Here is a 25,561-nt window from a genome sequence, read left to right on the forward strand (position 1 = left end):
CTTTATTTTGTTCTTTCAATTGGGCCATATTTTCCTTTTTCTTCATATGCCTTGTAATTTTTGTTGTTGTTAAAAACTGGATATTTAAATCTTACAGTGTAGTAAACATGGTAACTCCGGAAATCATATTCTCCTCCTTCCCCAAGGTTTGCTGTTTTATTTAGGTCTGTTTGTTTGTTTGCTTGTTTTTTAATGTTGAAGAGCATCTCTGTGTCAGGCATCAGCCTAAGGTCTTCTCAGGTTCTTTCTGAGCCTGCTCTTTCCCTGGACATGCGTGATTTCTTTCTAAATACTCCCTTGTGTGTGGTTACTTGTGAATGTCCTAATCCATAAATGTCTGGCTCCCTAAATGGGAAAAAGAGAGAAAGAACAACTATAAAAAATCTTGTATTACTTTAAAAATAATTGAAGTCTCCTTGACATAGACTAAATCGCAGGTTGATTGAGCCTGGAAAACACCAGCCACCCCTCCACCCATTCCCCATTTATATTAAGAGGAATATGAAAACTTTCAGGGAAAAATCAGAGTGTGTACAGCACTCAGCTGAGGAAGAATTGGGCTTGGCTGCAGTCAAACAAGCCCTTGTGGAACACCCAGCGTGTCCTCATGAGAATGTGGGGCTTAGCAGTCAGAGCGGCCTGAGGGTCAGAACTCTCTCACAGTAGCTGTGACACTAGACAAGTAATGTAGAACCTCCGCTGATTCCACAGAGCAGCCACGAGAACCAACTACAAACATGTACGTCATCTGTTACGCTGTTTAGCACATGGGAGGAGCCCAGTTAATGGCAGTCACCACAGTTTAACTCAGGGAACTTAGAAACTCATTGTATTAGTCCATTCTTGTGTTGTTTATAACAAAATACTTGAAACTGGGTGATTTATAAAGAAAACAAAATTTATCGCTTACAGTTTCTGAGGCTGGGAAGTCCAAAGTCCATCTGGTGGTGGTGACAGTGACCCAGGGGTCTCACATTGCAATATGGTGGAAGCAAAGAGAGCAGAAAGAGAAAGAGGGACAGACTCTCCTCTTCTTTGAAAGTCCTCAGAACCATGACCCTGACCACCATTTTTAATCCATTCACTACTGCGTGGTCCTACAATCCAATCACCTCTTCAAGGCTCCACCTTTCAATTACCATAATAGGATTTCCCACCCTCTTAACAGCACAGTGGGGGCTAAGTTTCTAACACATAAAACTTTGGGGACACAATTCAAGCTCCAGTGAGTTTTGGGGGTACATAATTCAATACACTACACTCATTGAGAATGTTTCATTTTGCGACCAAAGTCAGGAAAAAGAGATGTCACAGTTCGAAACTATCAGGCAGGAGGAATCCCCTTTACTTAGGAGGTTGAGGGGCAGTCAACCTCTTTTCTAGTCAGGATTTCAACGATTGTCAAGTCCCAGTCACATTGGAGAGGCCAATCTTCTTTACTCAGGCTACTAATTCAATGTTAATCTCCTTCAGACACACCCTCACAGACTCACCCAGAATAGTGTTTGGCCAAATGTTTGCCATCCCTTGGCCCAGTCAAGTTGACACAAAACTAGCCATCACTATTTGGATGTGAGGGGACTCCGAATGTTCCAATGACCCTCCTGGGGTCGAGAGCAGGCTGGTTTCTTCCAGGAGGGGTGGGGCTGCCCAACACGGAGGCCTGTCTGTGGGAGATGATGGGGTCAGGCCAGGCCCTGTGGGTTCTGCGAGCAGCCAGACCCAGGGACAGTGTACACACAGCAGAGCAGAGCAGACTAGGGCCTGGAGTCACCCTGCTGTATGCTGCTCCAGCCCCATCACCAGCTACCTGCGAGACCTTGGGGCAGAACCTCACCTGGAGAAGCCTTGGTTTCCCTCCTCTGTAAAAGTCCCTCCGTGCAGTGTGGCAGGCCAGCATTCTGCGTTACTGCAGTGGCAGGAAATCCCCATTCAGTGATGCTGCCCAGCTCTATCCTCACTTCAGCTGAATCGGTGCCTGGGAATGGCAGATCCCAGGACAGTGGTGGAGTAGGTGGGTCCTGAGGCCTCAGGGGTGATCCTTCCAGGCCTGGGGGTATCACAGCATGGAGGCTGCAGAGTCCGGGATGTTCAGGGTGACTGTTCACAGGACCTCATTTTTCCCATGAGTGACACTCAAGTGACATCACATACCCCTTTATAATTTATCACATTTAAGTCTCATGACCACCCTGTATAGTAACTGGGCAGACAGGAATAGCCTAGTGGAGGAAACTGAGGCTCAAAGAGAGAGCATGATTGCAGTAGTTGGTGGGGCTGGGAGAACGTGGTTGGTATGTGGCAAAGCTGTAGTAAACGTTCTTGTCTTCTAACACACTGGCCCCTTCATAGCTCGGTCTCTCTGTTAGGACCCCACAGGTGACAGTGGTCCCAGCTACAAGGCTTTGGGGCCCTCTCCCACCCTTCTCTACTCCTGCTCTGCACAGATGCCTGCCCTAGCCTGGGGACCCAGAGGCAGCTGCCACAGTCCACTCACTCGGTGACCATCCCTGCATCCTGGCAACTCTGGGAATGTTGCCCATTGGCATCAGCTTCAAGTCTTCCCCTCACCCATGTGACTGGCTTGAAGCAGGTGTCAGCAGTGCTGGGTGGGACCTTGGGTCTACCGGTGCAGCATGACCCCACCTGCAGATTTGGGAGGGAAAGCTCAGGTGCTGAGCACTTGGCGGGTGGCAAAGGCTCTGCACAGAGGGGCAGCCACCTCCTGGGACCCCCTGCAGGAGACAGGCCACGCTCCTGTCATGGAGCTTGGTCAGAGCCAGCAGGAGATGAGGAGCAGATCTGGGAGACCAGGAGAAGGCCAGGCAGAACAGAGAGGAGCCTCCCACCAGGAGGGGGAGGGGAGGAGCAGCAGCTCCCCAAATCCAGATGATGTAGCTGAGGCTGTCTCTGGGGGCTAGTCTAGAAGGCCTCTCAGAACCAGTCAGTGATGATCTTCTGGGTCTCTCATCCTGGAGCACCAGTAAATTAGAGGCCTTTAATATCTGAATGTGCAGAATGCGTTAAAATGACAAATGGCCTCTCCTGGCCTCGGGAACTTATGGGCAGATGGAGGACGTAGGCGAGGCTGTCTCAGCAGTAGCCAAGCTCCAGGCCAGGCAAACACCAGGGAGGGATGAACTTGGGGACGCTGAGGCACAGGCAAGGTGTAGGCGGGCTGGCTCTGCAGGAGGATGGGCCTTGGTTTTGGAGAGGGCTGCTCTACCAGCAGCGGGACATCACTGTCTGAAGAGCGTGGTTGGGGCTCTGCCTCCCACATTTGTTCTTGACCTTGAATGAGCCACAGCCCTGTCGGCACCCTGGTGTTTGCGTCTGACACACCTTCCTTCAGAGGGTGGCCACAGGATGATCTCTGAACATCCTTTGTGTCAGAACTCTCAGGAAAACAAGGACCCCTCCTCCCCCAACGCCCTTCTCAGCCGCCAGCAGTGCTCACTGCTGTCTACACACGGCTTGTGTGGCAGCGTGTCTCATCTGTAAAGCATCTGGAGTTCCTGGACCTGCAGGAGCAGCCTCTCACCAGCCCGTGCACACCGTGTTTGCACAGGTGTGAGTGCCCTCATCCGGCAGTGATTAGCCTTTGCTCATCCTTACTCTGCAGACATCATGTGCTGAGGGACCCGTTGACAGGGATGCAGAAGAGGCCTCGGAGCCGGGGCTGGGGGAGGTGAAGGACCGCACCGCCTGGCAGTCCCGGGCAAGGTGCCGAGGCTCCCCAGTGAGCGTCTGCGAGGGGAGCGGGCAGGAGGGCTGGGGCCGTGCAGAGTCCTTTGGCCCCTGCAGTCCCTTCTTCTTGCCCCCCCCCCTTAGTGCTTCACAGCCACTTTCAGGGGGTCCTGGATGCCTGGGGGCTTCTGCTCTTCCAGGGCCCAGATTTCTGGGTCACATCCCTCACTGTTTCTTCTCTCCCTGCTTTCTCCCCACAGTCATGTGCACTTCCTCTGTGTCCCATGCCAGCAGGACACCGCTCTCAGCCTGCTGTCCTATGGTGGGAAGAATGAACGTGGTAACTCCCAAGGCAAGTTCAGGAGGCAGACGGTGGCTTCTGGGTCATCTGGCCCTGAGAGTAGCAGACATTTGGAAGGGAAGATATGAAATCAAAATCTGAATTCTACTGACGAAGTTCAGGCATTGTGGAGGCTGGCAAGTGATACATTTCGGGAAGAAAATCTTGCCCGGCTCCGTCTACCCACAGCACAGTTTTGCCCACCCCGACTAACAAGGGGCGAGCCCAGCAGCCAGTGCCGGTAGCCTCCCGCCGGGCAGTGCTAAGCTGCCTGTCAGAGCTTCTTCCTCCTTCTGACTGGGGCTCCTGCCTGCTTAAAAGGCTTCTGTATCTGCAGAGCTAAAGGTTCATGATGTATCAGACTAATGAGGTTTTTAGACCGTCTAACAAGAGGTCTTGGAAATCTGAAAACGATGCCGCTGTCATCATTCAGAGCACCCTTATCCTTGAGATCCCGGCTGAGTTCTCCTCCGCAGTGTCTGTCGCTCAGTCACGGGCTCCATCAGACACAGAGTCTCTCCTGCCAGCCCCCACTTCCAGCCCCAGCAGTCCCTCTCCTTGCTCAGTGTCATCCTGTTCCTGGGTGGGAAGTGGTCTTTTCTCAGGCTTGATGACAGCCCAAATATTATATGTCCCTTGGGTGGACTAGCCCTCAGCTGGCTTTTGTCAGTGGTCCAGAACCTTCTGCTGAAAGTTGTCTCCTGCTGGGCTGGTCAGCCCTGGAGTTAGGAGAGGGCTAGAGAGACGAATGAGGCAGCCAGGACAAAGAAAAGAGAAGACATTTTTTTGTAGTGAATAAAACAGGTTTATTCATTGTAGGGAATAAAACAGGCTTATTCATTTATTTGATAACTATTGATGACACGCCTACCATGAGCAAAGCAGCATGGTGGTGCTGGGGAGATGGTGCAGAGCAGGAGAGTGCACGCTGGCTTTGGAGAGGCCCATGACGTATCTTTCCTTTATAAATGTTCACGTGTAAATTAGAGTAGTGCCTTGAGTGATGCTGAAGGCATCTGGGGGCCCTGGGCCTTGTGTCGTGGCTGCCTGTCCAGACGGGCAATGAGGCTCTGTGCAGCTCAGGGCAACATCACACTCTTCTGGCAGATCCCTGGAAGAAAACAAGATAGGGCGTGCATGAAAGGACACAAGGGAATTATAGGCTGTGCAGTCAGTGAGGGCCTCTTAAACAATTTTCAAGGACATCTTCTATACTCCAGGAAGCATTACAACCATCATCTCAGACAGAAAAAGCAATTCTGGTTGACTGTAAAAATCCTCCACTGCCCAGAGTATAATCTGTCCACTTCCCACACCACCTGCTCTGGTGTTAGACTCCACAAAGCCCAGAGTCTGTTCGGAGCATACAACCCAGAATCAAAGGTAAAACTTTTTATTTGTTTGCAACATGGACCATAGGTATGAATATCCATTTACTTTAGGATTATAGTGTTTTCTTTCAGATGCCCCTTGAGGGATTTAACATCGGTGCAGAAATCTGCCTGTCAGGCAGACAGTGGAGGAAAACAATCATCTTTGTCTTGGGAAATCAGCTCTTTCTCCTGTCTCATGTTCTGACTCTACTCAGAATGTGAAACAGGAATTAAACCCTCCTGCAAAGAGGTGGGATGCTTCTATTGAAAAATAACTGCATTTTTTATGTTTGCTTCTACATTTTGTAACAACTCCCCGGTAGCTGGCGTCTTCTCCGCCCCTAACGCTGCGTGCGGCTTCTCTCTCCTCCGCTCCCTCAGACGTGACCGCGTGGCTGCCTCCGTCCCTGAGAAGCCTGCGACAGAGAGAAGGCTTGACATCAGACGTTTATCATCTCAGGATGTCTTCCCTCAGACGGCTGGCTCTCTTCCCCCAGACTTCTTTATCTTATTTTGCTAAACAAGATGAGTTTCTGTCATGGCTGAAAGAATTGGCTTGTTTTTTATATGTATCAAGGCCCTGGTTAAGACTGGACAGTGCTGTGCATGTATTTTTCTCTCTCTTCTGTTTATTCTAGTGTGAAATTGTTTTCCAGGTAGTGATTAATCCTACCATGGCTTCCTGCCCTTGCTGGGTAATTTGTTGTATTTAGGAAGAATGTGCTAACAGCTCAGGGCTGCCATCAGAGGTGCCCTTACAGTTCTGTCAAACATCGGTTCCCCCATTGTCTTTTGTCACTCAGCCAAGCCCACAGCCCTTTACCCATTTTCCACCACATCTGGTTTTTCAGGGGCTGATTGATGTCTGGTCTTGGAAGGAAAATGTTTGAGGAGGCGGCTGGCTATGGCTGCCCAGCAGCAGCGTGAGAGGGCTTTTGGCGGTAGTGGGAAATTGAGGCTCCAGATGCGGGGTGGTCCGCTGTTCCACCATCAGTCTGCTCTGAAAAGAACAGAGTGGCTCTCCATTGACAAAAGATGCCATCTGTGGGCTGTAGGCTCTGAGACCTCAGATTCTGACCCTGGGCTGTAGAAGGAGGAGGCTGGGAACAAGGGGCTTCCTTGTGGTGCAGCAGGCATCCCTCACACCCCCCAGGCTGACCCTGGAATGATTCCTGAGGGACCGTGGGAATGGTGACCCTAGGGGAAGCAAGAAAAGTGAGACGTGGAGGCTCCCTGATGATGACTGGTCAGAGTGGGGAGGCACAGGGCAGCAGTCAGTTTCGGCCTCAGCACCGGTGCACTCGGGGCTGGGCCATCTTTGCTGTGGCTGTGGTGTGCACCGTAGGGGACTTGGCAGCATCCCCGCCTCCACCTACCAGATCCCTAGATGCCAGTAGCACCTGCACCCTCCTTAAATTGTGGCCACCAAAAGTGTCTACAGACATTACCTAAAGATCCCCTGGCAAGGGGCTAACACCCCTCCCCCGTGAAGCAGTGCCTTAAGGAAATGAAGAGGAGTCACAAGCGCCACCCCTGGAAGGTCCTCTCATGGCTGCACTGTGGCTTCATGGTGCGGAGGAGCAAATGTGGGATCCTGAAGTCAGAGACCGGGACCAGAATCCCGGCTCAGTGATTAGCTCTGTGACCTCGGAAAAAACCATGAACCGAGTCACAGTTTTCCAGAGAGTGCAATCACTCTGGAAAAGCCGAGGAGCTACGCAAGGGCAGGACAAACAAGAAAAGGAGCACTCTCAGCTCATCACCCTCACATAGACTCCAATAGAAGGTTCCAGAGGGCACATCCCTCACTCAGTGCTGCATGTGGGAGCGCCTGCCGCTCTAACATGCTCCACGTGCTGAGTTTGGTAGCACACTTGTCCCTTCTGTCACTGAGGCTGGTGCCCCGGCTGGTGCCCGCCTTCTGACTCTGGCTTCTCTGTGGGTTGCCTCTATCGGAGCTGCCAGTCCTGTCTCCTCCCCACGACATGGAGCGCTGTGTCCTGTGCAGAGCTGTCCGACCATCTGGGATGTTTCTCTCAGTTTCCTTCCAGGTTCTCCTGTCCTTGCTGTGCATCCCCAAGAGCCTCTTTGCAGCAGCATGAGCAGCCTCTGCCCGGTGGCTGAGCTTCTGCGAAGTGTGTGCTCAGCCCCAGCACAGATGTCCTCTGTCCTGCTGATGCTGTCCTCTGCTCCAGCCTTCAACACAGGAATGCAAACACTGAGGCGAAGCCATCGTCCACCGGGGTGCTAAGGAGGGGCAGAGCCTTGATGGGAACCAGGTCTGACTGGGGCCAAGGGTCTCACCAAGTTCTCTGCACCAGCTCGCACTTTGGTGGTGGCCTCTTTCCATGCCCACCGCATGAATGGCCACCCCATCCAGGAGGTCGCCTGTGCAGACTCACTGCCTCTATGCAAGGCTGGCAGCTCAGGCAGAGCCTGAGTCTGGTTAGAGGGCACATCCACCTCTCCCCCTCCCCAGGCCCCTGGGAGGAGGCCTGGACTGACGACTCCTGCCCGGTCTCTTCCTTGAGTCTCAGGCACACGTCTGGGTTGAAGTCTGTGGGACAGCAGATTTCTGAAGTTCCAAGTGCTATTGGTGGCAACATCAAGGGCTTTGCAATGAGGCAGGAGCCAATGAATCTGAGGCTGGGTGAAAAGTTCTCCCACCTCAAGTCAACAAAAGGGGATGGTGCCCCGTCTGGCCAGACCCCAGGCCAGCCTGTGGGGTTTGAGGTGGTTCCACACCCACGGTGGATTTCCTGCGGGCACTGCAGCTCTTGGTGGTTTGGGGAAAATTCTAAGAAATGAGGGCCAAGGCTTCTTCCAACAGACTTTCAAGTGGAGGAGGGGTGTAGATAATTGTAATGAGGGTCCACATGTAAGTGCACCTCACACGCCAGGATTCTTCCACGTTCCTTACGTCTTACATCACTGAATCTTCAGGACAGCCCATTTTACAGATGCCACAGGGAGGTAAAGTGACTTGCCCAAGGTCACACATCCTGAAATCTCACCCTGTTAATCATCAAACTATTTCTTCTAGAGGAGTGGGATCATCCCTGGCACCATAACCTGCTTCTTGAGAAAGATGTGTGTTCTGTGTGAAAAAAACAAAAACAAAAATGAAAAACACATTTATCATCCAGAAGTCATGTAGATTTGATTCACTGTAGATTTATTTTGTCATCAGATGTGTCTTCCTAATGGAATTGTGCCTGCATCAATGTTAAAATGAGTTTGCATTTCTTGAGCACTCAGTGACAATGCTGTGTGTGTGTCTGTGTGTATCTATGTGTGTGTTTCCGTCAGAGCAGGCTGAGGTGGGGTTGATAAGAGGAGCTGGTCCAGAAAGGAGCAGGAGCAGCAGAGCAGGCGTCACAGGCCAGTGCGGCTGAGCCTCAAACTGGTTCCTCCCAGGGACTGGCCACCCTCAGCCCTCACCTCTGTGGAGAAGGTGTGGAGTGCCCTGGACGTGAGTGAAGCCTGAGCCATTTTCATCAAATTCTGCTGCACGGTGTCTCTTCTTTTCTTAGTTTGCTCTACTTTTAAAGCACCAGAGAGTGTGTGCTTGCATATGTGTGTGTATGTATGTATGTGTCTGGGTGGTTTGGTGTGTGTACAGTGTAATGTGTGTGCACCGTGGGTGTATATGTGTGTTTGGGTGGTGTGCTATGTGTGTAGTGTGATGTGTGTGGTGTATGTGTATTTTGGTGGCATGTGTGCTCTGTAGTGTTATATGTGTGTGTGGTATGTGTGGAGTGTGTGGTGAGATGTGTAGAGTGTGCGTGGTGTGTGTGTGGTGAGATGTGTGGTGTGTGTGTGTGGTATATGTGTGGTATGATGTGTGTGTGGTGTGTGCGGAGTGTGGTGTGTGTGTAGTGTGTATGTGTGGTGTGTGGTGTGTGTGTGTGGTGTGTGTGTGTGCAGTGTGTGGGGTGTGCGTGTGTGTGTGGTGTGTGTGTGTGGTATATGTGTGTGTGGTGTGTGCGGAGTGTGGTGTGTGATGTGTATGGTGTCTGTGTGTGTGGTGTGTGTGTAGTGTGTATGTGTGGTGTGTGGTATGTGTGTGTGGTGTGTGTGTGTGCGGTGTGTGGGGTGTGTGTGTGTGTGTGTGGTGTGTGTGTGTGTGGTGTGTGTGTGTGCAGTGTGTGGGGTGTGTGTGTGTGTGGTGTGTGTGTGTGTGTGGTGTGTGTGTGTGTGTGGTGTGTGTGTGTGCAGTGTGTGGGGTGTGTGGGGGGGGTGTAGGGGGTGTGTGTGTGGGGTGTGTGTGTGTGCAGTGTGTGGGGTGTGTGTGTGGTGTGTGTGTGGGGGGGTGTGGTGTGTGGTGTGTGTGGTGTGTGTGGTATGTGTGTGGTGTGTGTGTGTGTGTGTGGTATGTGTGTGTGGTGTGTGTGTGCAGTGTGTGTGCGGTGTGTGTGTGTGTGTGCGTGTGTGTGTGTGCGTGTGGTGTGTGTGCGTGTGGTGTGTGTGTGTGTGCAGTGTGGGTGTGTGGGTGTGTGTGTGCAGTGTGTGTGTGGTGTGTGTGTGTGTGCAGGCTGTGGGGTGTGTGTGTGGTGTGTGTGTGTGTGGTGTGTGGTGTGTGTGTGTGTGTGCGTGTGGTTTGTGTGTGGGGGGTGTGTGTGGTGTGTGGTGTGTGTGGTATGTGTGTGGTGTGTGTGTGTGTGTGGTATGTGTGTGTGGTGTGTGTGTGCAGTGTGTGTGCGGTGTGTGTGTGTGTGCGTGTGTGTGTGTGTGTGTGGTGTGTGTGTGTGTGCAGTGTGGGTGTGTGGGTGTGTGTGGGTGTGTGTGCAGTGTGTGTGTGGTGTGTGTGTGTGTGCAGGCTGTGGGGTGTGTGTGTGGTGTGTGTGTGTGTGGTGTGTGGTGTGTGTGTGTGTGTGCGTGTGGTGTGTGCGTGTGGTGTGTGGTGTGTGTGTGTGTGTGTGTGGTATGTGTGTGTGGTGTGTGTGTGCAGTGTGTGTGCGGTGTGTGTGTGTGTGTGCGTGTGGTGTGTGTGTGTGTGGTGTGTGTGTGTGTGCAGTGTGGGTGTGTGTGTGTGTGCAGTGTGTGTGTGTGGTGTGTGTGTGTGTGCAGTGTGTGGGGTGTGTGTGTGTGTGTGGTGTGTGGTGTGTGGTGTGTGTGTGTGTGTGTGTGTGCAGTGTGTGTGTGTGTGCGGTGTGTGTGTGTGCAGTGTGTGTGGTGTGTGTGTGGTGTGTGGTGTGTGTGTGGTGTGTGGTGTGTGGTGTGTGTGTGTGTGTGCGTGTGGTGTGTGATGTGTGTGTGTGTGTGTGCAGTGTGGGTGTGTGTGTGTGTGTGGTGTGTGCTCGGTGTGTGTATAGTGGGTGTTTGGGTGGCATGTGTGCGTGTTTAAACACCTGCATTGGGGTCATGTCACGGCACCTTTGCACCGCGTTTAGGGCAGGGAACAGGGTAACCAGGATTTGGAGCAATGTCACCTACCTTGAGCAAATTACTTTAGCACACCATGCCTCTTTATGGCATCAATAAAATGGTGGTAAAAGTCACACATGCCTCACAGGATGGTCCTGAAGATTAAGTGATGGAGGACGCGTAAATCCCGCCATCCTGGGAGGACTGTATTATTTTCTCTATTGAGCTTTTCTTCCTCCTGTTTTTGACATTTAAGTTTCCTCCAGTAACTCCTTCCTGGCCCATTGATGATCACGCTTCTGCTCTTTTCTAAAATAGATGCTCTTAGAAGTGTTCATAGAAATTCTTACTGTTTAACAAACCCTCGCGGTGCCTGGCCACAGCGGAGGGAGCGTTCAGACTGAGGTGGCATGTGCTGGACCAAGAGCGTCCTCCAAATTCAAGACACGAGCTGTCTCTGCAGCTCAGCTCAGCTCTCAGAGGGCGTGGACGGCCTCAGCCAGAGTGTGACTCCACCACTGCTTGCTCTGTTTTCGGGCCTTGGAATACTAGGGTGGGATGAGGATATTTACTTCACATCCCAAGAACTTATCCTTAGAATATATGATAAAAAAGATGCTTGAGAATGCGCATCCCAGAGGGCAGCAGACAGCATCATGGGCTTTGTCGTCAGAAAGTGCTGGGTTTGACAGCTCCACCATCAGCCAGTGTGTGACCAAGGGGGAGGTGTTTCTTCTTTTTTAATTTGGCAAAACACATATAACATAAAATTTACCATCCTAACCATTTTAAGGGTATAGTTGAGGAGTGTTAAGCATATTCTCTTTGTGCAATCAGCAGTGAGGTTTTTTAACCTCTCTGAGACTTTAAGTCCCTGAGCTCACCGTCAATGTCATCATCGTCATAGACAACACTATGATTTGGAAGCCCTTTGTGCCAGAAGCAAGGTTTATTGAGATCTGGTGACAGAGGGACCACCAATATTCCCGAAGCTCTGAATGTGTGCCAGAAATCCAGGCAGCCATCCACACGTCATACCTGACTTAGCCCCCACAACTGCCTCACCAGGCAGATATTGTCACCTCCATGTAGATGTGGAAACAGATTTACAAAAAATAGCAAATGCTGTTAGTCACACAGTGAGTAAATGGTAGAACCCAGCAGAACCCCCACCCCTAGACCATGACGTATGCTTATGCAGGCCTAGGGATCCTGGCATGTGCTGTCATCCACCAGCCGTCCACATCCCTTGAGCAGGTGCAGTGAGCCAGGCACCATGTACAGGTGCTGGGGTCTCAGAGGGCACAGAGTACAGGATGTGGCTGCCTGAGGAGCCTGCACTCTCCTTGAATGCTGGTGGCTTTTGCACATATCCGAGAGGAAGATTAGCCTTTTCCCTACCCCATCCTTCCTCAGTTTCTCCTCTTGTCCCACCAGGTGTAACCTGTGGCCTCCCCTTCCCCCCACCTCACACACCACTCACCCTGCCTTGTGGGAATTATCCTCTCTCTTCTCATTTTCCACGTTCTGACTTCTCCTCAGATAAACAGGAATATGCTTGGAACAGCAAAATTAGAAATTATGATACATTTTTTTCCTCCTGTATTCCCTTGAGACCTAATTAAGAAAGTTGGGAGCTGGAGGCTTGGTGCCAGGCCCTAGCTCTGTGACACAGCAGCGAATCCACTGCCTGCCAAGCTCCTCCAAGAGGCCTGAGCCCAGCGTGTCCCGTCCCTTGCTTCTCCTCCATCTCTGCCCCTCCCAGCCCAGGAGGAAGACCACCCCCGTCCCTGGGACTCTGGGGCACTACCCTTCCATGGCACGGCCTGCTGTGAGGATATTAAGTTGCCGAGGGTCGAAGACCAAGGTCTGAAGAATTGCATGAGCTGACGCTGTACCTCACAGAAAGACCTGTTTCATGTGGTGTGTAGTGTCATGTGAGGGCTCCTCAAAGAGTCCAGGGAAGGCCTTGTATTGTCTTTTAATTCTATTTTTCCACTAACTTTTTGAAGTGCCCATATACCTTGTGTGGACCCAGGCCTGGGTAGAGACCACCATCTTGAAGTATCTGGTGGTCGAGCTCTTGGTTTCATTTTAGGAACATGGAGTTGCTGATGCTAGGACCTGAGGCTGGTGCTGAACTTCCTACTACAGACGTGATAAAGCTCAGCAGCTGGAGAAGCTTTCAGCTCTTCTCTGAATGGAAGAAATTCCACTCTAAACATAGCCTCTGCTTTGAGTCTCTCATCAGGATAGTGACAGTGGCACTCGGGCTTTCTGCTGCCTTTCTCAGGCCTGTGTGCCTCACGGCAAAGTCCAGCGCATCCTGTGACTTGCACAGATCTCAGGGGACCTGTGAGATCTGCTGGTCTCCTCTCACAGGAGTGAGGAGATGACACGGGGGCACGTAGTGTATTCTGTGAGACATCTGAAAGGTGGTGACAGAGAGCGAGGGCACATGACAGAAGAGACCAACTGAGAAGCAGACAGATGGGTGGTGACACCCTCCCTCCCCACCTGGAAGGAGATAGAGTGAGAGACTGAGGGGTAGAAAGAGAAGGGATGGGGGAAGGAAAGGGGGTGAAGGAGATGGGGAGACAGAGAGAACAGAAGAGCAGTAAACGTAGAAAAACCGTGCAAAAGAAGGACAGACGGACACACATGCGCACGCACGCAGGCAGCGGGAGGGGCGACAGTAAGCCCGGGACGAGGTGTGCTGTCCTCGCCACATGGCTGTGGATTTCAGTATGCACGGCATGTGTGCCGATGTCTCTGGCAGGGAAATCAGAGCAGTCTTTCTTTTTTCATGACTAGATAATTTCATACACAGTAAGACATTGAAAATCAACTCAACAGGCCCCAAACACTCACTTTTTCCCGCTGAATTATTTTAAAATAAATGGATCAACGATGCAATTCACTTGCGATGGCCATGCTACTTCCGGCACATCTCCACCCTTGTTCTTCCTGTGAAATTCCCCAAGGGATGTGATTTTAGGACCTGCTTTTGTTTTCTGTGTCCTTCTTGCTCTTTTCTTTTTATTTCTTTATGTTTTCGACCTGCATCCTCTCTGCTTCCACCCTCCTGCCAGCCACCCCTCAGGGTGAAGTGCCTGGGAAGAGACAACAGGAGGGCTGTGGGTCAGGCAGGCTGCTGCTGTGTCTCCTGTGACTTCGCAGATGCCTGTGGAGAGAGGGAAGGTGGCAGACAAGTGCAGGATGTAACTGCTGGTCAGTCTGGACACAAGCACTGGCCGCAAGAGCTGTGCCTGTCACTAAGGACAAGCTTGACTGACAGTTCCCCTGCCACCCAGGCACATGGAAAGTGCCTTTGCTGGCCATGCATGATTTTGCACCCCCACCCCGCTGCTGGCTGTGCCTTTCTGTTGCAGACAGTCTCTTCTAGAGACTTCCACATCTCATCCTGTTTCTGCCCCATGACAGTTCTATGAATCAAAGCATGAATCACTTTTCCAATTTGGCACCTGCCACATAGCAGTTCAATAGATATTGACAACTTACTAACAAGGATAACTGAGACCTAAAGAGATTTAAAAAACAACCACCACTAAAGTCACATTTATAGTTACTGTCATTGGTGGCTCTTGTCCCACCCACAAGTCACAATACTCCCCTTGCCCACTGGGAACCTGATCCAAACCCAATCAGTTGAATTTGGGTTTTTCTCAAGTTTTCAATTCATGGAAATGAGTGGAATGGTGACTCGGTGCCTGTGACCAACAACACTGTGAAGGTTTGTGTTCCTTCCTCCCCAGAGCTCCCCAGAATGCCATACACGTGATCTTCAACTGCCCTTCTGTCAAGGAGACCTTGGCTTGCTTCTAATCATCTTTTTCTGTAAAGGAGCTGAGGTCTGCATAGAGGAGGAGGGAGGCTGGGGAATGGAGAGAGAGTAGGTCTACGCTATGAGCAGGTGCATTCACGTGCAGTTTTGAGTGGCCAGAGGCTGCTCACAGCTCAAACTTCTGATGTTTTCCACCATCTCTACTGAAGTCTCTCTACCAGCTCGGGGGACGCCTTCATTCAGCAGCCACAGCCATGTTGCTTCTGGCCGAGCCCACGGGGTGGCACCCTCTGGCTGACACAGGCTTGACTAGTGCTGTGGCTCCCTAGGGTGTCAGGGCTGACCTGTAAGAATGTATCAGTTTCTTGTGCTCCAGTGATTCCCTTTTGACAGCACTGCAGACCCGAGGTGGGTCAGTCAGAGCCTGGACACCAGCCAGTGCTTCTTCTGTGCTTTCTCATTGGAGTTGGTGTGTCTCAGGAAATATCTTGAGGGTCCAAAGCTTTCCAGCTGTAGCCCAGAGTCCCTGGGCAGGGGAGAGGAGCATGAGGCTGTCCACTGTCGTCTCTGAAGTCGCCCAAGACTGGTATGAGCCACAGACAGCCCAATGGCTTCCCTTCTTCCTCACAATGTGACCTACCCATTCCTCTTCTCCCACAGATCAGCCAAAATTCTGAGAATTGGCTTTGCTTTTACTGATAGCGGTTACCCCTGTCTCTTTTCTCACACTCAGTGCAGGTGTGTGTCTCTGTTACTGTTGACCGAAAGGGGCAGAGCAATCCTCCCATCCAGGATGAATGTCGGTACTAGTTGTTGAGACAGGGTGGCACTGACAAGTCCTCCATCCTGAACAGAGATAACAGGAACCAACATGCTGCTCAGGCAGCTGTCTTTGAACCCTTTGAAACTACTGCCCATTTTTCAGCGTGAAACCACCTCCCCAGCTCCTTTTTATTAACAGGCAACAGTGCGAAGGACCATTACTACCCAGTTAACTATACAATCGAGTGAACATGTTTGCCACCAATTCCTAAGACTTCTCTTAAATCCTATTAATAGAACGTGGGGGGCTCATTCTTTTAAGAAAGCCATGTTTTGGGCAGCACCCCATTCTCTTTACTATGACTGTCAAGAACTTTGAAGGACCTGATATTTCACCCTGCGGGCAAGCTAACAAGTTAGTCTGCCACATGGTGGTAGGAAACACATCTCCTGGATCAGAGACAAAGGACAGTTTATTACTCAAAGCAATAGCAGTAGTGGGAATATTTTTGTGGCATGTTTGTGCTAATTCCATGAGCCCAAATTCCCACAGCATGACATGGAAAGGGCCAGATGACATTTGCACATGCTGCAGGTTGTATTACAGGAGAATCATCTTGAGTTTAGGAAACCTGAAACTTTTATAATGAAATTAAGCATGCCTGCCCTTTGTTTCAGAAGGAGACATTTTCTTCATTGTATGGGACAACAAGCATACCTGCCCTTTGCTCTAGAGGGTGATATTATCTTTATCATTTGAAATGTTTGCTATATACATTCTTCAAAAGATTATCTGGAATAAAGGATGATCAGTGCTCTGCTGATAACATGTGCAGAAGTGTCAGAGATCCATGGAGAAATGTTTCCCAACAGACTTGAAATCTGTCACTCCAAGAAGACTCTGATTTCTGCTTGAGCTATATCCCCCATGTTTGTGTGAAGGAGGAGAGTACCCTTGGAATAAAGCTGGGTAAAGGGTGATCTCACTCAGTGCGATTCTCTTGGTCATACCTCCTCCAGCTTCTGCCTGCTTTATGACACTCCTCAGTGCATTCAAACGTGTGTGTCTGTGTGTGTGTTCCAGAGCTTTTGGTTGTTTTGTCAGGAGGATTGGTCTGATACAGATTACTCTGCCATTACCTGAAGCTTTATTTCAATAGAATCTAATTTATCCATTTTCAATTTCTGTTCTTTTATGATTAGTCCCTTCTATGTCCTATTGAAGAAATCTGCCTATTTCGAGGTTGTGAAGATATCTTCTGTGTTTGCCTCTGCAATCTATCTAAGATGAATTTCTATTTGTGGTGTTACGTAAGTCACACATACACAAATATGATTGCACAATTCATTGAAAACATTGTCTTCCCCCTCACAGCACTACAGTGCTACTTCTGTTATAAATCAGGTGACAGTATACACATGGGCTTGTATATGAATTTTATATTCTATCCTATTGGTTAGTCTGCTCATTCTTGAGTCAATAGCATGTTGTCTGAATTAATTTAGCCTTATAATATAGCTTGATGGCTGGTCATATCTTTTAATTTTGTTTGTATTCTTCAAGATCATCTTGGCTATTCTCAGTCCTTTGCATTCCTATAAAAATTTTAGAAACAACACATTAACTTACATAAATCATGATGGCATTTTTCTTGTGGTTGCATTGCATCTATGAATTCATTTCAGTTAAAGGACCTGAATTTGCACTCTCAGTTTGTTAATGGACCAGGTTCTTGGGTCTCAAAGTCATAGAACTTAACAATGCACCCTACAGAAAAGCAAGCAATGCTTTGTGTAGAAAGGAGAGTATTTATGCATAAGGGAGATGGCTATAGGGAAGTTAGCTCTCAGAGGAGAGCTGTTCAGGGTCCTTTATAGGGAATGGAGTGCAGGCCAGCCTCATCATTCTGCACCTCTAGAGGTGGTCCATTCTGTTCTTCCTGGTTATGGCATGGGCACACACTTATTTAGGGCTTTGGTCCCTGCAACTTTTTGGTAGGTCCAAGATGCTGGTGTTGCTTATTATTGCCACATCAGGAGGGTCATTGTAGCAGTCGCCTTGAAGCTTTGTGAGCATGTGGGAATCAGGCTGACTGCCTGGGGAAGTTTGTGGTTTAAAAAAGTTGCTTATCATAGTTTGTGAAAATAGCTTATCTGGGTGTGCTGGATTCTTTGAAAATAGGGTGAGGGGCTGAGTTGAGGGGCCAAGTCCCATTCCTATCTGGTCTCAAGGTCTTTCTCCTTATGGAAAAGAGGCTGATATATTTGTTGCCAGTCCCACAAAGAGAAAAGAAGTCTACATTTCCATACCTGTGAACTCAGGGTGAACACACCAAGGCCCAAGGGCTTGGCAGCTTTGGCTGATTGCCATATACTCTTCCAGGATTGGATGCTTTTTCTCATTTCTGTGTTCTTTTTACCTCCCCTTTGCCAGCACTGAGAAACAGATGTTGAACCACTGTCTTACACAACACCAGATTGGCTCAGTGGGTTTCCCAAAGCCATTCTGAAGCCTTCCCTGGAAGTATAGAATAGTTATTTCCCATACCTTTATAAAACATTTAAGATGAGCAGAAAAATTAAGCTTCCTCCAGTTTTGAGGAGCTAGATGAGTTATTTTCTCCAGGAAGGGCTCAAACAGACACTTAAGTGTCCCCCCCCTCAACAGATGGTACATTAGGATGGTGTATTAGGACTGCAGGCCACTTTGTATTTGCTGTTTTCTGGTTTCCCCTGTGTTCACTTCCTCGTGGGGTTGCTGGCCAGGTGGTCTCTCATACAAGGAGCTCCTGGAGCACCATGAAAGCCATGCAGACGTGGGCTGGACTGGTGAAGATGGAGGAGAGAGACTTTCTCTTCTCCTCATGTCACAGGTGTTCTTACTCGGGGAAGAGTAACAGGAGTCCCTCTTTGCTCTCCCTTCCCCTCATGAGTTCCTAAACAACTGTGATTTTCCCAGTGACTACTCAGTCTTACTGTCAGCCCCTACATGCTTCCTGGCTCACCCTGGGCAGCCACCAGATGGTTCTCCCCTCAGTAGCTAGTAAATTAATTGTTCTGATCTGCTCCCTAAGGCTCAGGACTTCTGCACCTTCCCCAGTTTCCTAAACACACCCCTGCAACTGGAGACATGAGACATGAGATAGTCTTGTTTCTGTCTGAAATTCTACTCTCCCCTTCAGAAGCACATAATTGAATGATTATAACTACTCTGGACACCTAATTCACATGCAGATGAACTTGTCCCCAGGAATGTTTGTACATTTTAACAAGTGATTAGCAGTTTTAATAGCTGTAGCTCCCCCTCCAGAAACTTGGTGTGTTTAAAGGAGACTGACAAATCAGAATCGATCTCAACAGACAAAGATGTGTTCCTTTCCCTTGGAGGCAGTTTGCATCTTTCCAGGCACTCAGCTCTCCTATTTTCTTCCTTACTATAGAGTTTTTTCTCTAATATTTTTGACTTACCCTGGTTGGTCATTTAGTTCCCTCTGACATAGGAACAGTCAGTTTGGGAGAGGGTGAAGGCCCCCTTTTGGGGGTCCACTGCTCCTAAGAGTTAAAGGAGGTCTCTGAAGCTGGTGGGGCTCACTATTGCTGCACATGGATGCACACAGCAAGTGCTTAGTGGATGGGGCTGGTTTTGTCCATGTTGCACTTGGTGTTTGTGTGGTTGGCCAGGCATGGTTCAAGGCAACATGGAGCTGGAGTTAGAAAGCCTAGGTTCTCATCCTGAACTTGCCTCTCTGACCTTCGGTTCCTTCATAAACTGGATTCAGAGATAACTGCATCTCAGGGCTATTCTGAAGTTTGATGAGGTAGCTGTGTGAAGTGCTCCACACGGAGTGTGGCACAGTGTGAGCTGGTTTTCAGAGTCCCCATGGGAGGAAGTGGTTCATTCTTATTCTGGAATGATGTCAAACAGACATTGCCAGCTAGAGTCAGTGGAAACTAGCTGACCCCAAGATCCTCTTAGCTACTGAAATATTATCAAAACATTTTCAGCATTCAGAAACACATTCCTCTGTTTGATAGCAGCAGTTTGAGAAGGGCAATTCTACCTCAGGTTTGGTTGGGTTCCTGATGAAGTCAGTACAAAGGTTATAGGTGACTTCTGTAGCAAATGTTTTCATGAAAAAGTAAAACTTGAGACAACTACCTGGTTGTTTTCAAATATTCAACTGCTTTGCATTAAACAATATAGCTAAAATATCTGAGTCCTTAATTTTCTCAGTTTTGCTTCCCAGTTTTGGCATCTTAAAGAGAAGTCATGAGGCTGCGCAAGGTGAGCCTCTGCATTTATGCTCTGTCTCCTCACCTGGGCAGTCAACACGTCAGTGGACAAGGCTGTGTGTCATGTTTCTCTGTGTGAAAAGCCAGGGCTTGAGTTTCAGAGCTCACAAAGCCTGCCCATCACACTGTGCACAGGGTGATTGGTAGGAGAAACTTTCCTGAACTCTCCTTTCTCCTCTTCCATCTTTGATTTCTTAGTAGCTAACTGCCAGCTTCTGTCTTCTCCTTATAGCTCCTTCACCATGGGCCTCTCCTTTCTGTCTTATTGTTGACCTGTTTGATCAGAACTGTAGGAGAGGAAAAAATAACTCTGTACCCTCCTGGGGTCTTGGACTGGGCTACAAATTAAATTGACATAAAACAGATTAACAGGAGAAAGACCATGTTCAATTACATACATACACATGAGAGTCCATGAAAATGAGACTTAAGGGCCAGATGATTGAAGCTTGTATAGAAGATCCCTAACTTATGATGGTTCAACTTATGATTTTTTGACTTTACAGCGGTATGAAAGCAATACTTGAAGAAACTGTACTTCGAATTTTGGATTTTGATCTTCTATTCTTGTCACTTTTATTTTTTATTATTATAAAATTTAAAATTTTGTTGTTATAAAATAGGCTTTGTGCTAGATGATCTTGCCCAACTCTAGGCTACTGGAAGTGTTCTGAGCATGTTTAAGTCAGGCGACATTCAGCTGTGATGTTTGGTAACTTAGATGTAGTAAATGCATTTTTGACTTAGGATATTTTCAACTTACAGTGGGTTTATTTGGATGTAACCCTATCATAAGTCAAGGAGCACTGTAGCGGATTGAATTATGTCTCCTAAAACTCACTGAAGCTTGAATTGTGTCCCCCAAATTTTATTAATTGGAAACTTGGCCCCCACCGTGACTGTTAAGAGGGTGGGAAATCCTATTATGGTAATTGAAAGTTGGAGCCTTTAAGAGTGATGGATTTTGGACGTGACCGGCACCATTGTGCACACAATGAGCACAAAATAGCCGCTGGCCTTGTCTTCTACTCCAGCAACAAGCCCCTCCCCGCTTCCCTTTATGAGAAGCCTCCTGACTTAAACAGAAACCCCTTTTGCTTCTGCAAGGACACAGTTCTCCACCTTGACCCACATTAGCATAATGACCCTCCTTGATGGTATCAGCCAGCCCTGGTGCACTACATAAGCTCTACCACCCCCACACCTGGTGCTGTCCCCCATTTTCAGGGCAGCCCCAGGGCCCAGCAGATTTCTCTCTTTAATACAGCTTGAACGGCACCCGGCATCTCGGCTCACTTTCTTTCAAAGAGGTGATTGGATTGTAGGACCCTGCAGTAGTGAATGGATTAAAAACGGTGGTCAGCGGTGTGGTTCTGAGGGGTTTAAAACAAGAGAGAGGTGAGTCTTTCTCTCTCTCTCTCTGATCTCTCTGCTTCCACCATGTCGCAATGTGAGACCCCTAAGTCACTGTTGCCACCACCAGATGGACTTTGGACTTCCCAGCCTCAGCAACTGTAAGCGATAAATTTCGTTTTCTTTATAAGTCACCCTGTTTCAAGTATTTTGTTATAAGCAACAGAAATGGACTGATACAGGCATCTACATAGTGTCTTGAGTTACAGAAAGGAATAGGGCTTGGGACTTCTGGGGAGCTTATGGTAAGTTATAGGAGAGTGAGGGAGGTTGTCTTGAATAGAGCTAAATAGAGGTTGACTTGTCATACAGATGAGACATCTTAGGGAAAACAGATGGTCTCTGTGTAGCCTTCTTTCTGTTGAGGATACTTTTACTAACGTAGATTTTTTTTATAGATGTAAATTCCCTTTACAAAGGGGCAGCTTTTCAGAGCTTCTGTGTCTGTTCTGGTCTGCCACAGTCATATTTTGGAGTGGTGTGTCAGGAGCCCCCGCAGAACCACGTCTTTGACAGAATAAAAGCATCCTCTTTTCCATGGCATCATGACATCAGGGCTTTGTTCAAAGCTCTGAGAAGAAAAAGGTGTAAGAAGGATAGCACACAAGTGTTTGCAAATGTCCTGTCTCAAAAACACCCACGCCCTCCCACTTGGCAATGTAGTCCATCGTTCCTAATTCTTCTGCAGCATCTGTGAGATGGGCCATGGCTGATGAAGCAGTTTTCATGGGAATGCTGCAGCACCCTTGGCAAGAAATGTTTATCCTGTGTAAGAAAAAGATGGGAAATGGTGGCCTAAATCATAAGCGATCTGACCCATCTCCAAATTCCCCTCTTGTCACTGACATCACTTAGCTCCTATGCAGGCTGGAGTTTAGGCTACAGACTGCTCACAGACCCAGACAGCCAGTCCCTCATTCCTCTGAGGAGCCCACGAGCTCCCCACGGCAAGCGCTGCATCTTGAGAGCTGTTACCATTTGCTGCCATTGGCTAGCTATTCACCAGGCATGGTACTAAGCGCTTTACGTGTGTTATTTACTTCTCATAAGAATCATAGGTATGAAGCAGGTGTTGTTGTTTTTCTCTAAAATCAAAGAAACTAAAGGTGACCAATGACTTGGCCACAGTCTCAGCTCATAGATGAACAGGCAGGAGTCACATGCAGGTCCACATCATACCAAAGCCATGTCCCAGACCACAGAGCTCTGCAGAGCATCTGGTCATAAACATTCAGAGGAACAAATGAATAAAGAGAGCGGGATATAGGAGCAGAGCGTTCAGTTATTCAGGCTTGAGGCAGAGTGTGGCCATCCCAGGCAGGGGGCTCAACACTGATTGATTGACAACCGGGGTGCAAGTTCCTGACCCCTGACTCCTTCACACAAGCCCTCTCTCCTCTTCTGCTCTTCTTGCCTGGATGATGCCTGAAGTGTGACCACTCTTGTCTCTGTTTCGAGGGGCTCGCAGGGGTGGACTTTTTTCTCTTAGCTCAGGACCTCTGGGACCTCGGCAGCCAGGCTGCTAAAGCCAGCTGCCATTCCTGGCTCTGGCTGTGGCCCTAGTCCAGCTTGAGGACATTTCTGAATGGTGTAGCAGCTGTCTCTTTCTAAAATAGGCGAGTTGGTCTTTAGAGTACCCAGACCAGCAGGGCCAACAGGAGAGACACTTTCTGAAGCTTCTGCAGCTGCCAGTTCTTCCTAGGAGAATGGAAGAGAAGGCAGAAGAGGGAAGAGGATGTGCATCTGTCTAAACGTGGACAGGAATTTGCTTTCTCCCCGGAGTGGTGATGGGGATAAAAAAACCACTGTGTTCTTCACAGAACCACAGCCAGAGTCTCTGTCTCTACAGAGGTCAGAGGACCTGGTGCCCACCAAACTGAGCCCTGGACAGGGCCCTTCTGACACCCACCATGGCTCTTCTGTCATTCCTTCTCAGGGCTCATGGCTGAGGTGTGCACATCTCTGCCAGAATGTGGGGAGGGCGGCTGAGGGTGATGGCAGAGGCAGACAGAAGCACGGGCCAGGCAGTGAGCAAGCTACTGCTCTCACAGCTCTACTCAGCGATGTAAACAGCGGCCGCTGCATTGCACATCATGGTCTTGCCAGTCGGGCACTTGGGCAGAACTTGGCTAGGGGATTGCTGTGGCCCACTTCGCCTTGACAGGTCAGCTGGAGAGACACCTGGTCTGGAGGGTCCAAGGTAGCTCCACTGGCAGGTCTGGCACCTCCTGAGGATGGAAGGCTGGGCTCACGGGACTCTCAGTCCTGAACCTACAAGTGGCCTCTCCATGTGGCTTGGGCTTCCCAAGGCTTCCAAACCCATGGTGTTTGGGTTCTCAGGAAAAGCAAGAGTGACCCTAGAGGGACCGTTGTGAGAGTGGGCACTGTAGCAGACAAAATGTGGAAGCTAGCATCTTCCTAGGATGTGGGTGAAGTGGGCCCACAGCCACGCTTGCCATATCCTACTGCTTAAGCTGTCACAGAGCCTGCCCAGGCTAAGGGGAGGGGACACAGGCCTCCTGTCGGTGGGAGGATGGTGAAAGAGTCTGCAGCTATCTTTGAACTTAGTCACCTGCTGCTGTGAGGGAGTAGCAGAGAAGAGGCGCAAGGAAGGGAGTGTCCGTGCAGCCAGACTCTGAGTCGTGGGCTGCTCCTTCCAGAACTCCCTGTCATGCTCAGTTCCTGATGGGGCCTGGAAGGGCCAAAGAGGAAGAGCCAGCCTGGCTGGTACTTCGTGGTGTGGCATTCATGAGACATTTCTGGGTGCTCTCGTTGTGCAAGCGACGTGTGAGAGACCTGGGGATGTAATGAAGTCCTCGTCCTGAAGCCCCTGGCACTCCAGTGAGGGAGGGGCACAGGGCAGCTGACTAAGCTTCAGGACGGACTGAATAGTAAGTCGGCGTGGATCTGAACCACGTTTTAAAAATTATTCTAAGGCCATACTCCTAACTGCAACTAGAGATCTTGGGTTCTAAATCTTATATCTGGCCCACATAATATCTTCAAGGACAGGTTCTTTGTGAAAGCCCACCCATTAGTCCAAGGCCGCTCTCTAACACACACGCACACAGCTTTCCTATGCCACAGCCCCACCCGTGCCTCTGTCTCCTCTAGAAATAGCCTCCTGCCATGGCCTCGGCCTCCCTATTGGACGGTGCCTATATGGTAGGGCCCAGGTAGACTCACCTGCCCCTCTGAGTGCCTGGTCAACACTACCTGCTGTGACTGAGGAAACATCCGTCCCAGGAGCCTGGACATCAGGGGTGGAGAGGGCCGTGTCCTCCCGGGCTTATGGGTCTCCGGACATTAGGCACATACCATGGGGGCTAAGTGAGCTGAGTGCCACGACCCACGGTGTCCAGAGGGAAAAGGATTAGTTCATTGTGGAGACCAAGTAGGAAAAATTTTCAAACCCTAGAGGTCATTGCCTCACCTTTTAAAAATTACTTTTAGCTCTAGTGAGGATGTTTTTTCAAACAAACATGCCTTTGGGCAGAAACGAAATTGTAAATGAAGATGTTACTGCTGGTGGACTTCTAGAAGAGAGTGTACCCCAGGAGGACGGTGCTAATGGCTGTAGAAACAGGGCAGGGAAGGCCAGTGGAGGGCTGTGTTTTCCAGAGGAGCGGCAGTGATGTCTGGTACAACTGGAGGGAAGCCGGCCTCCTTGCCCCCCTGAGGCCTCGGTTTCAGGCCACAACAAGCCGGAGCCTTTCCTTGAAGTCTCATTTGCCCAGCATCCTCCTCCTTACTTGATGGAATCTTTTAAAAGTACCAGAACATCTGAAATTCTGTAGTTCCCAAAATAAACATAGTCTTCAATTTTCACTTCTCTCCTTGGAGATTTACCCATCAGCACACAAATCCAAGGAGGCCATGCTGGCCACGCTTCCCACAGGACATGTGGCTCATGACCAAGTGTGGAGATAAGATGGTCTTGAGATGGCTTCAGATAGACTTCCAATGAATCTGCTGGCCCCAGAGGCCCCGTGGCAGCAGGAATACCTGCAGAGGACAGGTGCCTCCCCAGAGCGTCCTGCCGGCAACCTTTGTTGCATTGGGAGGAACAGGACTTGTTCATAACCACATACTGCTAAGCTTCTGCCCAAGGCAGTGTTAGTTCAGTGGTCCCAAGTGTGCTGAGATTTTTCTTTTCTTTTCGAGGCAGTAAATCGGGCTTCGTGGAGGGCAGTGCTTGGGCCATGTGAGGACCGAGGATGAGCTCGTGTTTGGAGTGAACAGATCTCTCTCCTCTTTCCTCCTATGCGGCTTCTCATTCCTGAACAGTCTGTGATTCCTTGAAGACTCCCTGGAAGAGCCAGTGTCCAAGGTGGCTGTTACCAGGGGGATCTGTTCAGATGAGAGAGGCAGGGGGACAGGGCACAGAAGAGGGGATGTGGAGGGAGCGAGGAAGGGAAGGATGAAAATAGAGCCGAGAGGAGGCAAAATCATGGCCAAGGGACAGAGCACAGGAAGGAGAAAGGCAAGAAACAAAAGTTGTGAGTAAGGAGAAGAGAAGAA

Source organism: Cynocephalus volans, chromosome 4 (assembly GCF_027409185.1).
Source record: "Cynocephalus volans isolate mCynVol1 chromosome 4, mCynVol1.pri, whole genome shotgun sequence".
NCBI lineage: Eukaryota > Metazoa > Chordata > Mammalia > Dermoptera > Cynocephalidae > Cynocephalus > Cynocephalus volans.